Source organism: Zingiber officinale, chromosome 6A, assembly GCF_018446385.1.
Source record: "Zingiber officinale cultivar Zhangliang chromosome 6A, Zo_v1.1, whole genome shotgun sequence".
In the NCBI taxonomy this organism is placed as follows: domain Eukaryota; kingdom Viridiplantae; phylum Streptophyta; class Magnoliopsida; order Zingiberales; family Zingiberaceae; genus Zingiber; species Zingiber officinale.
This window is the reverse complement of record NC_055997.1, coordinates 120,846,453-120,857,637: the sequence shown is the minus strand read 5'-3', so window position 1 is coordinate 120,857,637 and position 11,185 is coordinate 120,846,453. Positions and strand designations below refer to the sequence as shown.

General features: G+C 34.4%; 1 long non-coding RNA gene and 1 pseudogene across 1 annotated transcript; both read right to left on the bottom strand.

Moving 5' to 3' along the window:
- Positions 1 to 636: 636 nt before the first annotated feature.
- Positions 637 to 2,274, bottom strand: LOC121997798. Its single transcript, XR_006116370.1, has 2 exons — positions 1,436 to 2,274; positions 637 to 1,045 (listed from the first exon to the last, which is right to left on the bottom strand). It is a non-coding gene; the product is annotated as an uncharacterized LOC121997798 (long non-coding RNA).
- A 1,940-nt stretch (positions 2,275 to 4,214) lies between these two features.
- On the bottom strand, positions 4,215 to 9,437 carry LOC121997797 (annotated as a pseudogene).
- Positions 9,438 to 11,185: the final 1,748 nt, after the last annotated feature.

Sequence of the window (11,185 nt, the reverse complement as noted above, 5' to 3'; positions counted from 1 at the left end):
TAGATAACGATTTTCTACCAATATCTATAATAAAATCGATCAATATCTATAAAGACATTCTAAAAGGACTGACATTTTAAATAACAATTTATAATCAATATAATATCATTTAATGACACCAATTTCTGAATCGATTATTTGCATGTATAATATCACTTAACAATATCATTTTCATCAATGGTATAAGACCGATATAATATATGTTAATGATACTAGTTTTAACAATAATTTTCGACCGATGTAATATTAACGATACCGATTCCAATAACGATGTAAGATCAATGTAATATCAATTAATGACACCAATTTCAACAACAATTTTTTACCAATATAATACTAACGTCACCGATTCAATAGTGGTGAAAGACCGATATAATATCATATAATGATACCGGTTTGAACAATGGTTAAAAATCGATGTAGTATTGATTAACGACACCAATTTCAAAAGTGATGAAAAATTGATATTATCACTTAACGACAACATTTCAAAACTGATGTCATTGAAGTTAAAACTGCTATAATAATATTTATTTTTTTATTGTCATTTGTAAATTGTGATCAAGCAAGAGTATGAAATTAATTTGATTCTCAATAGTACAAAATTAAGTTAATATTATAAATTCACCAAGCAAATTACAAATAAAAATACACCGATATATTTAAACACACCAAGTCAATATCCACCGATGTAAACAATACATAAATATTTTTCTTACAACATAAAAAACTAATAGATATCGTAGAGATACACATTAAGTCAATATTCATATATTATATTCCATGAAAATGCATGTATCCTCCCAAGCTAATCTTGAGATGTTTCTATGCATCATGCCCGATGTGCTTGACACACTGCTCAATAGTTGTAACCATAGATTGCTAAAGCTGAAGAGCTATGATGGACTGTTCTTCTATTCTTTATAACATTCTCAAAGAAGAAATGTAAGAACAGCTATTTCACATCAATTCTATAAACTATAGAACAATTATTCCTAATTTGTTCTCTATTTACTCCATTCTTTGGAAATAGATCTTTATTTCACTGCATGAACCAAGCACACCATTAAAGACAGAAGAAGAAGATAACATACACAGTTTGTGCAATAACCTAACTAGTTAATATGGAATTAGAACTATATATGCACACTGCAATCTTATGGAGACAGGATACATGAAACAAAGATGTAAATCAAAATTTTGAGTGGGTTGACAGTGTAAATCAAAATTGTAAGGCAACAACCCCAGAAAAAGAAAATTAACCACTATTGTTACTGAAGAAATGACATGCGACACACTAATAGCATTCTTGTGACCATCGAAGCAAAGAGTTTTGAGATTTCATAAAATTAATGGCATGGCAATTCTCAAAGAATCATTCACCTACTTGTTTGGAATCTCTATATGAATAAAAACAAACATTAGAGTGATTTACCTTGGAGTATTTGAGGCCACTAATGTCATCTAACTGAATAATTTCTCGTTGTTGATTGAAGATGAATTTAGACTTGCAGCGGTCTTTTTACAAATGGATGCTCCAACAATAGAACGGTGGTGGTTCGTCATGACCAATCCTGAATAAAGCTTGTGTCGCAATGTTAAACAAATTCGATAATAACAATCAGTATGACTCTTCTGCATAAATGTATTGCAATAGACAACTGATTGCAACAAATATAAACTCCAAAGCATGCAAACATACTATTAAGTGCAAACTAAACGTTAACTGAAAAGTCAGTGTAGTGCAAAGGGTGATACAACAATACATCGGACCATTATCAATACATGTAATCAAAACTGATAAAAAAAAAGCAAGCAGAAAAATACTGTACTGGCGCGCGCATCATTATCTCCTCCGAATGTCATAATGCATTATTAGCTCATTGTGCTCTAACCGCTGCGTCTAAAGTCCAATTCCAATTGAGTTAATATTCCCATCCAAATGTATTTTTGAAAGTTTCAAACAGTTTCACGGGTTTTATTGCTATGAACTATGAATTTAAATTAATTATTTAGACATTAGTTTGTCATTAAATATATTTAAACTAAACTAACATATCTCCAAAGTTAAATTATGAATCAAACTCAAAATAAAAAGTTAACCAATAATTCATTCTGATGTGTTCCATTTACTTTTAATAACTCCGTCCATGATGACCGGTCATGGCCGGTCCCAAGCCCGGATAAAGGAGGAGGGTTGCGTTAGGTTGCCAGCCAGCGTCAAACTATGACAAATATTTCATTAATGAATCCATTAAACTATTGTGCTAATGCTAGGTTGTTCCCCGGAAGGAACGCGTTGCAGGGTCCGACTGTAACGTCTCGGCAAGGACCGCTACATCTCCAGAACTCGGGTGTAGTGATAAATATGTAAGAGTTCGCGTTACAGGGTCTCAGCAAGGACCGCTACATCTCCATGAGAACTTGGGTGTAGTGTTAAATAGGCAAGAGTTCTCACACCATAGGTTAGATAAGAACAAATATGATAGGAAAACTAATAATCTAAGATTTGGAACTTGGAACATAGGAACTTTCACTGGTAAATCAATGGAGGTAGTAGATATGATGATTAGAAGAAAAATTAATATTTTGTGTGTACAAGAGACAAAATGGACAGGTGAGAAGGCAAAGATGATAGAGAACACGGGTTTTAAGTTATGGTACACTGGAAAGAGTAAAACAAAAAATGGAGTGGGTATTATTGTAGATAGTTTGTTAAAGGATGAAGTTGTAGGAGTAGTTAGAAAAGGGGATAGAATTATAACCCTTAAGATAATAGTGGCGAAAGAAACTATGAACATAATTAGCGTATATGCACCACAAGTAGGATTAGATGAAGCTACCAAATCAAGATTTGGGGAGGACTTAGATGAAATATTACAAAATATTTCACCAAATGAAAGGATTTTAATAGGAGGTGATCTAAATGGACATGTCGGAGTGAAAAATGAGGAATATGAGAGAGTACATGGGAGTTATGGGTTTGGAACGAGAAATGAGGAAGGGAAAATATATTAGATTTTGCGATAGCATATGACCTTATATTAGCTAATACGTTTTTTAAGAAAAGAGAAGAACACTTAGTCACATTCAAAAGTGGGAATAATAAATCGCAAATTGACTTTCTTATGGTTAGGAAGAAGGATAGAAAGATTTGTAAAGATTGCAAAGTCATCCCTGGAGAAAGCTTAACTACCCAACATAGGGTAGTAGTGTTCGATATACGTCTTAAACATAGTATCAATAGAAAGAAAATATATACAATTCCTAGAATTAAGTGGTGGAAGTTAAAGGATAGGAAGCAATATATATTTAAGGAGAAGGTAGAAGTACAAGCATTAGGTGAAATATACGATAACTCTAATACAACATGGGATAAGATGATATCAAAGTTGAAAATAGTAGCTAAGAGTGTCCTCGGTGAGTCAAAGGGGCATGCACCGCTAAGTAAAGAATCTTGGTGGTGGAATGAGAAAGTACAAGAGAAAGTGAAGGAAAAACGAATAGCTTATAAGGAATTATATATTTGTAAGAATGAGGAAAACTTAAAAAAATATACAATAGCCAAGAAAGAAGCTAAGAAAGTGGTAAGTGAAGCAAAAAATGAAACTTTTGAACGGTTATATCAAAAATTGGATACAAAAGAAGGGGAAAGAGACATTTATAGAATAGCTAAAGTAAGAGAAAGAAAAACATTTATAGATAGGAGAGGACGAGTTGCCTGGAACCGAGCGATTTAAATATTTAGGATCATTTTTACAAAATGATGGAGGGATTGAGAGAGATGTCTTACATAGAATACAAGCAGGATGGGTGAAATGGAGGGGAGCGTCGAGTGTTTTATGTGACCGTAAAATACCTCTTAAACTTAAAGGTAAGTTCTATAAAACCGCAGTTAGACCTGCTATGTTATATAGAGCTGAATGTTGGGCTATGACTCGAGCACACGAGCAGAAGATGAGAGTTGCAGAGATGAGGATGTTAAGGTGGATGTGTGGGCATACGAAGATGGACAAAATAAGAAATAAGAGCATTAGAGAGAAAGTCGGAGTTGCATCTATTGAGGAAAAACTCCGAGAGACACGTTAAGATGACACGTACTTAGACGACCAATAAATGCTCCAGTTAGGCGATGTGAAACTATGATAAACATGCATATCAAACGAGGAAGAGGAAGACCAAAAAAGACTTGGTTAGCAACAATAAAACAAGATAAAATTTATTTAAATATAGATGATGATATAATAGGAGATAGAGCTCAATGGCGTAAAAAGATTCATACAGCCGACCCCACCTAGTAGGAAAAGGCTTGGTTGTTGTTGTTGTGTTCCATTTACTTTTAATCATGCTAAATTTAAAGGGGTCATTTTCATTTAGCTAAAAATTTGCAAATATTGAAATTTTATATCAGTTATAAAATAATTATTATTCTAAAAGGATTCAACCAAAAAGATAAAATACTGAATTTCAGTTTTGAAACTATACAATAATTTAATGTACTCAAAATAAACAATACACCCAGATTCATAAATAATTAAGATTTATATAATATGACTTTTAAAATAATAATAAAAACAACACTATTGTAATTAAAAAAGTTCCTACTTCCTATCCATAATTTTTTTAATTAAAGTAAAGAAAATGTTTAATTTATTTTCATAGTTCCAATTTATTTTAGATTTTCTATTAAAAGTTGAATATGCTTATATTTTAGATTAAACTTTCATTTATATGTTAAACTTTAATGAGGGCACTGTATGAATATTTACATGCTAGATATTATTTAAACTTTCAATTATATGTTAAACTTTCATTAAGACTTAATAATGTGCTAAAAAAACTCTAGCAGATGCTAAAACCTGAACAGTGAAGATCAGAAGCAAGATGTTTATAACTCCTTGGAAATCTTGGGACTAATATTGAGGAATATGAACACCCGAGAAGAATGCTTGATAGTTACATGAAGAAAGCAAGTTCTATTGTTTTATACAAGGCACTTTAACAAAAAATTAAGAAACGTTCATAGTAACAGATTAGCAACTAACCGGTTCCAGGTGAGGATAAGGAATCTGGCAAGTCATCATTTCCAGAACCGTGCAACCAAGACTCCATATATCAGCAGCTCATCCATACGTTCTTTTAGGATCAACAACCTGAGAAAATGCTACATTCAAGTAAGAAATCTTATTAAATTTAAAGACGGCTTATGTAAGCTTCAAAATATCATCTTGTGCGTGAGTTTCGATCTTCAACCACAACAACATAGTTTCTATGTTGCATTTGGTGGTCAGGGAGGAGCTTGATGGACTCGAGGAGACGAAGACCAGAGAGCATGAGACTCATGAGATATTATGTTTAGTGTTATAATATTTGATTTTTGTTTCTGTGCATGTAGCATCATTGTAGCGATATTGTGATTGCTTAGGTAGTGAATAAGTTATCTGTGATTTGATTGTTGTGAAGCCTTCTACGGTTCTACCGAGGATGGTCTCCCAAGTTGTATTTGTCAACCAGCTTAAGACCCGAACTTTTGCATAGGTTCATGTTGATGTTAACCAAAGTGAATTATGGGTTATCTCGTAGACTCTTTTTTCTGTATTTATCAACAAACTTAAGACCCAAACTTTTGCGTAGGCTCGTGTTGAGGTACACCAAGTGAATTATGGGTTATCTTGTAGAGTCATTTAGAAAGAAGAAAATGCTTCCATATCATCAAACCTACTTAATTTGGCAGGTTATATTTGCTCATGAAGTCCAGTTCCCTCAAAATAGGAGGGAGAAAATGTCATGAAATTAGCAATTCATGATGCAAGTCCAAATTTTTTTCTATTTAGGTATGAATGTTGATATTGAAGCGCCCAGTCAAACAGGGATCTTAGTTGATAATAAGAATGTTAACATACTATGCATTATCATATAGATTCTTTAGACAAAGTGCCTCTCACCAAATCCATAACAAAATGATGAAAAACGACAGTGTTCTGAAAAGTTTTGCAATGTTTATTGAAACATTCAGATATCCACTTAAAAGCAAGAAAGGGCCTAACCTCTGGAGCCATACAATATACACTTCCTCTGCGAGATTTCAGCATGTTGAACTTGGTCATCTGAAATGGTTTATAGCAACAGAAACAATGAATTATATATTCAGAGACATTGTGCATTTAAGAAGTTCAAGAACATCAGAACAAACCTCCTTTGCCAATCCAAAATCTGCAAGCTTCACAGAGCCATTCACATGAACCAATATATTTGCGCATTTGACATCTCTGACAAAAGAAACGATCTCTTAAGTTCCTTGTCATAGGATATATATATATAAAAGAACAAAACAGAAAACCTAGAAAAATATGAAAAAATAGTTATCATATGCTGTTAAGGAAACATCTGTCAAATTGTACCAGGAGATGATCAAAAATCAAGGACAAAGGATGAGTGACCAAATGGATCATGCTACCAAGATAATGAACAGATAGCATTGCATCTCCCTCAATAGATTTGTTCGAATTTTTCTGAAAATTTTGAAAGAGCAAATTTTCTTGTATGCATGATTTGAAGTCACAGGCCAGGATACTTATATGATCATAATAAGAAAACTTTAAGTTATAAATGTATTCAGATAGGGGGCTGCCTATCTAAAAATGGCTGCCTCACCTGTGCACAACATTACGCTCATGAAGGTAGTTTAATCTTGCAAACGATACTTCTGGTATAGAGATGCAAGGGAACCTTGTGAGACAAGTTCAAGGAAGATATATAGTTTTGACTCCTACAAACTAATACATGCCACTATAGAAGCTATACAATGAATGAAGAGAAAACAAAATGAAAAGGGTATACTTTTCTCATTCCACCAACTAGTCTTTTGCCAAACATGTAGTTTCTGACAGAAGACATCAATTAAGGCAAAAATCTCCTTTAGTTGATGATAATTTGATACATTTAACTATATGAAACCATCTTGAAGAATAAGTTCATGAAATTGTCAAGAACTTTGGTGATCTGTGAAAGGTGAAGAAACAAGTTATTACCTCGTCAGTCCCATAGTATTGAACAATGTTTTCATGTTCAAACAGACTTAGCAGCAAAATCTCCTGGCCAGGGAAAGTAAGCAAGGTCAGAATATACTTAAACTTGAATTTAAATTTAACTCGAATGGTGAAAGATAAGAGCAATTTTATAAACAGAAACAGGATATAACAATTTGAAATTGGTATCAGGATACCTGCTCAAGTTGGATAATACACTGTTGAGCATTGCATCCTTTGTCAAGCAAAGACATTTCTTTAACAGCAAAAAATATACCATCCCTATGGACAAAACATATTTGGTGATAAATAATAAGTCAATCACATGATACTTAACCCAGTTTATAATAGCCAAAGCTTCCAAAGGAGCAAGATACAAGATCTAATTATACTAGATTGTAGATATGTGGACAAAATACTACCGAACAAACAAGGGAAATAACATCCAAAAGAACCTAACTGTCTTATGATTAGATTAAGTTGCAAGAATGAAAGAGCTAACAAAATACAGGCTAGAATCTGTAGGGCATCAGAATCATATGAGAGGCCACCCCAGCACTTGCAAATTACTAAAGTTTTCACTTGAAAGTTAGATAAAGGTCATTCTTCCACTGTTTCATAATAGATGCCATCTAACATGCAAATCCAAGTATATTAGAAACTATCATTTCATCGATCATATAATGTGGCACGTGACCAAAATTTCCAACCTCATGAACTGGTTTATATGCCACAACGAACTGGAACTATGAGATATTGAACTAGAATCTACTTATTCTTGAAAATTGGAAAGAGCTGAAAATCACATAGAAAGGATCTATTTGAACCACAATGACCTGGATGCAATAGAACTATTCCTAAATAAAACTAACTTTTCCATGGAAGTGATTGGATAGGTTTTCGAACATAACCATGCTCACATAAATTAAAGCAAAATCCAATTAGCAAATTTAACATGCTAGGTATTTTCATCCTAAATAACCATTACAAGCTCATGCAAATCAAATTAATCCACTTCATAGTAAGGAAGTCTTTACAGAAATCATTCTCTTTAAGATCAAGTAGGCAGTAGCTAACAAAAAGTACTCAGCGAAAGCATATTGTATTTAATTTGGTGAATCATGCAACTAACACATTATGCAAATCAACAATAAGTCTCTGGATTAGTTTAGCATCATTACTTACTCACTGATCCCTTCGTACACTGAACCAAATGAACCACTCCCCAAGAGTACGCCACGCATCCATGACTTCATCTTCAGCTTGAACCTACCATTTGGAGAGATGATGAATGTTTCAGTAGTCGAACTGGATGTATCGTCATCATTCATTGTTGAGTAAGATGTCCCAGTAAAGTCATCAGCTGATATGTCTTCCAACTACATCTCCCTCAATTCCTTGTGACTCATTTCATCTACTACTGGAACTCCCCCCTTCACTTTGTCCTCAGAATCCATAGATTTCATTTGATCTGCCTCCCGCTCACTCTTCTCTGGAGCCAAGGCTCTAAGGTTATCGAAAGTTGTGCTGGAAGAATCAAAAACTTAAACGGACATAGAGGGAGGAGTTTTGAGAGTTGATGGTAGATTGTTCCTTGTAGGTCCAGACTGGGGAGGCGAAAATATTGTGAAAGGTGATGGAGGAGAGAGAACCGGTGGCCGGACTCCTCGGATCCCTCCATCTCCTGCCCTGGACCTTGGAGAAGCACATGGAATCTCGATCGGTTCAGTTTGGGAAACCATAGTATGGGGTTTCTGAACAACATAGAGCTTCATATCTCCTTCTCCCGAGTCCTTCCTATTCTGCTCGTCTGCATCAGACAAGGTGTGGCTGAAGCTGGTTGGGCTACCCGGCGGAGAAAACCTAGACCTAGTTAGAGTATCTGGGGACGGTTGCACCTTTCGCTTCTCCCACTCGTCAAGTGAAATGGCAAAATCATCGGGGCCGTCGAGACCAAGGCTGCGACAAAGCATGCCAACCTCGTCCTCGACACTGCCGTCGATCCGGAAGCTCGTCTGGTGGGCGTAAGCCGGCGGCCAGATGTCCAGCGACCGCGTCACGCGGGTGCTGGATTGCTCCTCTGACGCAGCACCTAAATATGCAAGTGAGAGTGATATTTAGGTCAAAACTCGTGTGCCTTTTTCTTTCCTATTTTGTACTTTACCCTATTAAGCGACGGCGGTGACAATATGACGACGGCGGTGACAACATGACAGAGCTAGGTCGGAAGAAAGTGGGGACGAAGAATAGGCGGCGACGAAGATAGAGAGAGAGGCTTTTGATGATTAGAAGACGGGAGTGGGCAAGGGTCGAAGGTGGCACGCGGTGGTAGATGGTGGTGGCGGTAGAAGACGGCGGTGTGGGTTTGGCGTAGACGGCGCGGTATTGATTTAGATTTGGGGAAGGGGGATTTTTGCTATTTGGGGGAAGAGTTGAAGTGTTTTACTGTATAGGTGGAAAAAATTAATTAATTTTTATTAATTAACATTACTTTTAATAATATTTTTTACTATAGGTTTTTGTAAATAGAATAGGGAAGCGATCAGATTTTAAAAAAATAATGTTAAAATCGATATTTATTATCGAAAAAAAATGTACATATACATTAATTAAAAAAAAATCGATATATATGAACGAAAATATACGCTCATAGTTATTAATTTTTTAAAAAATTAATTTAAAATATTTAAATATATTAAAAATTACTTAACATTACTGTTGTGCTAACCATGTTTATGAGCATTTTTCATACTGTGACAGGATGATTATTTGCCCTTATAAATGCAAAAGCATTAGCTCTGCCCTCTTCACACAATAATAAAGTTTTGACTTAACATCAGCATTGATGTTAATTCGTGAATATTATAATACTTAAATTAATAGGGTTATAAACTAATTTGCATGGATGTTACCGCATCCACGTAATTTTATAAATTAAGAAAATAAATTTTAGATTTAAGGACATCTGTTTTACTTTATATGTCATCTTTTTAAATAACATGTCATACATATTATATTAATATTTCTTTTTTATTAACATGTATTTATATTTATTTAATATTAAATTATTTGTGAGTTTCCACTATCTATTTATTTATTTTTATTTTTTATATCCAAAATTTATTTTCTTAATTTTTAAATTTTTTATATAAATCTCCTCATTAACTGTGTTTAAAAAATTAAATATTGTTAATGTGTGAATATTATAATACTCACCTACATTGATTTGTAACATCATTTAAATATGCTCGGTGATTTCAAAATATCCTCCATAATATCTCCTTCTAATGAGGAATATTTGAGATTAAGGATATTTAAAAAAAAAATATTCCTTTCAAATATTTTCTATTGTGGGTGTCTTAGAAATGTGAATGGAAAAAAGGTGAAAAGAAAGAAAAAAGAAATTTCATTATGAATGAGACTTTAGTCCCACATTGAGAGTTTCAAGGCATATTGGTTAGTTTATATTGATCTATATGCATTGATGATGTAAACAAATACATGGGGATGAACTCTCTCTTACGCGTAGGTACGCAAGGGGTGCAAATCTAGGGTCTGGATTGCACTAAACTAAGTTGACTCGTGTGCAAGCATGACCTACGTGTACCAAATGTCGGACTGATCGAGGTAAAATTTATCCAAGTGGAACAATTAATATTTTACCATATGGATTCTTTTTACTTGCTACTCAAGAAGATAACGGAAGCATTAACCATTTTTAAGAGATGAGATCCTTTGTCCCGAAAATACTGTGTCCCCGTGTCCTAGCGTCGATCGGACGGCTATGATATTTTCATGATGTACACTGCATCCTTGAGATATGATTTAGTTCGTTCGATCAGCGCTAGGACATGGGGACACAACATTTTCAGGACAGAGGATCTCATCTCCATTGTTAATGGCGATTTCATAACCTCTCGGATAGTAATGGTCGACCATTAAGGGTTGATGGTTATCATTGATCCTTAGGTATTGAATGGTCATTATTTGGTGTTCAATGCAGATAAGAGATGATGCTCCTATATAAAGAGAGGTCATGGTCTTGAGCAGGGTACACATAGGAAAAACTCTCTGCCTACATTCCCCCCTCGCTCTTCTCTGTCGTACATCTCTTGCTCGACGTTGCACCCGTGATAGTAGTCAGATACCTCTTGGTT